This window comes from Sabethes cyaneus, chromosome 1 (assembly GCF_943734655.1).
Source record: "Sabethes cyaneus chromosome 1, idSabCyanKW18_F2, whole genome shotgun sequence".
NCBI classification, from domain to species: domain Eukaryota; kingdom Metazoa; phylum Arthropoda; class Insecta; order Diptera; family Culicidae; genus Sabethes; species Sabethes cyaneus.
In genome coordinates, this window is record NC_071353.1 from 105,263,284 (window position 1) to 105,268,808 (window position 5,525).

Genomic DNA, 5,525 nt, shown 5'->3' on the forward strand with positions numbered 1-5,525 from the left:
AGCGGTGGATGGCGACCATACGGTATATACAATTATTTTTCACGGACCATTAGAGTGATGTAACCTTCTTTCTTCAAACGATTCCTTAAACATATTCTTTCTCATGTCTGTTGTGTAAAACATTTTTATAACTTGGGTTTAATCAACATACATTGGCATGCCCAGGCTGTAGCACACTTGGACACGTGCCACATCTATGATCTATGATTGTGAACCAAAATTTTATAATTCTATAATTACTAAAACTGAATGATTAATTGTAGTTACTGGCGTGCCCAGAGGTGGGGCACCAATTCTACAAAACATGTTTGGGCTTAATAAAACCTCTAAAATTTAGATGCAAATATACGTATTTATTCTGAAAGAAACATACTGAACATAATACTACCAAAAATAATCATTTTTTAAGACCATGAATGATTTTTTTAAAGGAGTGATTGTAGTTATCATTTGCAAAGTGTTCCAAAACTGTTCTCAAACGGATTACAATATAGCGTGATAAATTGAATCTCAACTATATTAAAATTGCTGAGTTATTTTTTTTTAAATAATTTCTCTATTTCAATTTTCTCTATGCTACTTACTGTCATTTGGCAATACCGTGGACCCCCGTTCGTTTGACCGTTTTTAATCTGAACACTTTTTAATTTGAACCTCGCTGGTTTGCACGATGTGCAAATTAAAAATGGTTCAAATGTCATTCTCAACATGGCATCATTTGCCTTCGCAGACAATGCACATAAACACGATTTGTTTGTACTGATCTAGCGTGTTTAATCCTAGTTTAATCAGTGTCACATTTCGTTTCCCAACGATTACGATAGAAATCCGATCGGAGAATAACATATTCGCTGCTTGCAACTAACAACTATACGAGACTAAATGAAACCACCAAAACAATAACAAAGAGCAGGGCGGCCAGTTCATACAAGTTTTAGCATATTGAGGGTTGCTAGTTGTTCAAATTAAAAACGAACCCCGTTAGTTTGCATGAGGAATCGTTCAAACGAACGGGGGTCCACTGTAGTTAATAAAAAATGTTCAGTTTATTAAGTGGACACTTGTTTTTCAATGGTCAAAATAAGTCAAAATAAGCGCCAATTTCAAGAGATTCGCGTTGACAGAGTTGTTGATATTTAAAATATCATTTAAAATAAATAAAATATTATTTTTATGATTTTTGTGTGGGAAAAACTCCTATCCTTCCCGTAGAATACGAGCAACCTTAGTCGATATCGGGTAAACAACCCCGGTGGAAACTAAGGTCTTAAGGTTGCAGCCACCCAGGAAGTGCGATGGCCGAAGACGCCAGAATGCGAATATTGCGCGGTAGATCCTATTGCGGGCATGATATTCAAGTATCACATCTACTCAGTGGCGGCAATAAAGCAGGGCATGGAGTCGGAACATGGAAAAGAAATGAAGCCTGTCATTACTTGGAGACCCATTAATGACCGGCTATGCGTGTTAAGAGGATTAAGGGCAAAATCTTTAATTACAGCCTGATAAATGTGTAGGCACCGACGAACGACAAACCCGATAACGTAAAAGAGGAGTTCTATGATTTTCTCGGAAGGACAGGACATAATAGTCATCGGGTATACAAATGCACAGGTTGGACGCGAAGAACTCTTTCGTCCCGTTATTGATAGAGAAAGGCTCCATGCTACTACAAACGACAAAGGCCTGAGGGTAATCAATTTTGCTGCAGCTTGAGGAATGGCTGTCTGTACCAATCCCTATTTTGCACGATGGCACATTCTGAGGCACACCTGGAAACACCCTAATGGAGAGGCCTGCTCTCAGATTGACAACGTCTGGTTGATGGCCGGCACTTATGTCGCAGACGTGCGCCCCTTACGAGGACCAAACGTCGATTCGGACCATTAACTCATAGTAAGTAAGATCCGAGTCCAGTTGTTCAACGTATTCAAATCGAAAGCAACGAGGAAGATAGGATTGAACATTCGGCGGTTATTAGCTGAAGAAGTTGCTGCAGAGTACTCTTGGAAGACTGATGAGCAGATCGGTGAACAACTTGGAGAGAACCTGAACGACGCGATCAGTACTACAGCGCGAAAAGTGTTGGGTACTACTGCTGCATCCCCTTCCAGTGAGTGGTTTGACGCAGAGTGCCAACGAGTGACTGGTGAGAAGATCGAGCCAGAAGTCACATATTGGCTGCAATTGTGACACGCCAGAGCAGAGAAATATACCGAGATTCTAGAGCTGCCGAAAAGAGACTTCACCGTCGTATGAAACGCCAGTACTGGGACCGCGTTCTTGAGGAGGCGGAGAATTGCTTCGAGAGGCACGATACGAGAAGTTTCTTTAATACGACCAATGGAATCAGGAATCGGACCGTGCCAACTCTTGTTGTGTGCAACGACAAGGAGGGGAACCTGATCACCGGAAGATTCGAGGTGGCTGGGCATTACAAACAACATTTCGATGCATTGTTGGAGGAAGCGGCGAGAATATGGCTTATCATAAATTCTGCTTAAACAAAGTATAACAAAGGCTGGTAGAGAGCGTGGTAGCCCTTCAGGCTGGTAAACGGCTGAATAATTCGTACCGTCGGTGCCTTGTGCACGTGTAGGCATAAAATAGACCCTACAGTGGTTCATAGCCTCTTATTCAGCAACTCCTATTCCTAGCTCCTCGTGGTACCAGCCGGGATACGAGCAACTTTGGTGGAGATCGGGTAACCAACCCCGGTGGTATCCAAGGTCGTATGCTGACAGGAAATGAGGGCTCTTTCGAGCCTCGTTGGCCCTCCGGCGAAACAGGGGGTGGTGTAGCAGGCTTTGCAAGCCGTCACCACGAAAAATATTAAAGCACGGAACGAAGAAAAAGGAAATCCTTACTGGAACAATCGGAATAGACCCACGCGACGAAAAAGGACTATGGATTGGAAACTCGGGACGTGGAATTGCCGATCTCTCAACTTCCAAGGGAGCACTCGAGTGCGCTCCGACGTATTGAAGAGCCGCACCAACGGACCAATGAAATGGGCCTAAGACTTATCGACTTTGCCGCCTCCAAGAATATGGCCGTACGTAGTATCTTTTTCCAGCACAGAATCCATCACAAGTACACCTGGAGGTCACCAAATCAGACAGAATCACAGATCGACCACGTTTTGATCGACAGTCGGCACTTCTCAGACATTATCGACGTCAGATCCTATCGAAGAGCTAACGTTGACTCGGACCACTACTGGTCCGTGCTGGTTAAGATGCGCCCAAGACTCTCCATTGTGAACAACATTCGGTACCGACGCCAGCCTCGGTTAGATCTCGCGCGGCTGAAGCAGCCAGACGTCGCCGCAAACTACGCGCATTCACTCGAAGCTGCGCTGTCGAAAGAAGACGAGCTGGAGGAAGCCCCTCTCGAGGACTGTTGGAACATTATCAAAACAGCCATCAGCAGTGTAGCGGAGAGCTCCATCGGACATGTGGCCCGGAATCAGCGGAACGATTGGTTTGACGATTAATGTAGGAGGGTGATGGATGAGGAGAACGCTGCGCGGGCGGTCAAGATGCGCAGTGCTACACGTCAGAACGTGGAAAGACACAAACAGAAGAAGATGCAGCCAAATCTTTCGGGAGAAAAAGCGCCACCTGGAAGAGCAGAAATATGCAGTGTTAGAGCGGCTGCATCATTCTCAGGAAACGCGAAAGTTCTACCAGAAACTGAACGGATCCCGCAAAGGTTTTGTGCCGCGAGCCGAAATGTGTCGGGATAAGACTAGCAGCATTCTGACGGACGATCGTGAGGTGACCGATAGGTGGAAGCGGCACTTCGACGAACACCTGAATGGCGCCCAGGCGGAGAGCCATGGCGACGGGGAAAGCGATTTCGACGGTTCAACAAACGGGGAAGAGATGCCAGCCCCAACGATAGGCGAAGTTAAGGGAGGCCATCATGCAGCTAAAGAACAACAAGTCAGCTGGAAAATATGGCATCGGAGTGGAGCTTATTAAAATGGGACCGGAAAAGCTGGCCGTTAGAATTGTTAGAACTTGGGATACGGAACAGCTACCGGAGGAGTGGAAAGATGGGGTTATCTGCCCGATCTATAAAAAGGGCGACAAGTTGGACTGTGAGAAATATCGAGCGATCACCGTTCTTAATGCCGCCTATAAAGTGCTGTCCCAAATCATTTCCGCTGTCTATCACCAATTGCGAATAGATTTGTGGGAACTTATCACGCCGGCTTCGTCGAAAGGTCGGTCTACAACGGATCAAATATTTACACTGCGGCAAATCCTTCAGAAGGGTCGAGAATACAGAGTTCCCGCGCATCATTTGTTCTTTGACTTCAAAGCCGCATATGATACCATCGACCGGAAAGAGCTATGGAAAATCATGGATGAGAACAGCTTCCCCAGGTACAAAGTACATGCTGGCCAGCGGAACCGAGGCCGAACGACACCGCTTGGGCAGTAGTATATTGATCGACGGCGATGAGTTTGAGGTAGTCGATGAATTTGTCTACGTTGGCTCACTGGTAACGGCGGACAATGATACCAGCCGTGAGATTCGGAGGCGTATTATCAGCGGAAGCCGTGCTTACTATGGGCTTCACAAGCAATTGCGGTCGAGCAGACTAAGTCCCCATACAAAGTGCACCCTGTACAAGACGCTTATTAAACCGCTTGTTCTCTAAGGACATGAAACATGGACAATGCTTGAGGAGGACCTGGGAGTGCTCGGAGTTTTCGAACGACGAGTGCTAAGAACGATCTTCGGCGGCGTACAAGAGAGCGGAGTATGGAGGCGGAGGATGAACCATGAACTCACACAGCTCTATGGCGAACCCATTATCCAGAAGGTGGCTAAAGCTGGACGGATACGATGGGCAGGGCATGTTGCAAGAATGCCGGACAACTACCCTGCAAAGATGGTGGTCGCCTAAAATCCGGTAGGAACAAGACGACCAGGAGCGCAGCGAGCAAGATGGTTAGACCAGGTGGAGCGAGATCTGGCGGAGAGTACTCGGTGTCCGAGGAATTGGAGAGCGGTAGCCCCCAACCGAGTTACATGGAGAAACTTTGTTCAACAGGCTTTGTCTTAAGCCACCTAAGTAAGTGGTAGCCCTTCGGGTGTTGGAACTGCGTTGATGATAAATGGAGATACTTTTGAAGTGGTCGGCGAATTTGTTTACCTTGATATGTTAGTGATATGTTACAACACTGTGAGCCGTGAAGTAAAAGGGCGGATAGCGGCTACCATCAGGGCCTTCTATGAAAGGCCTAATTAGGGTAATACAGAATTTATTCAGCAAAAAGTAGAAAGCACAGTGAGAGACCTGAGAAAAAACAAATGCTAAAATCACCTGATATCGAATGCCCTGATTCTACTAGAACTCACGACCATTTGCTTATCAAAACAGATTCAGTAATCTGGACTATGAACTGTGTAAAATAAGTCGTGTCTATTAGTTATCGACTATCAAGGAAATTTCGATTGGATGGTTACATACAACCTACCTAAAACAAACAAGCATCACCGTTTAGTTT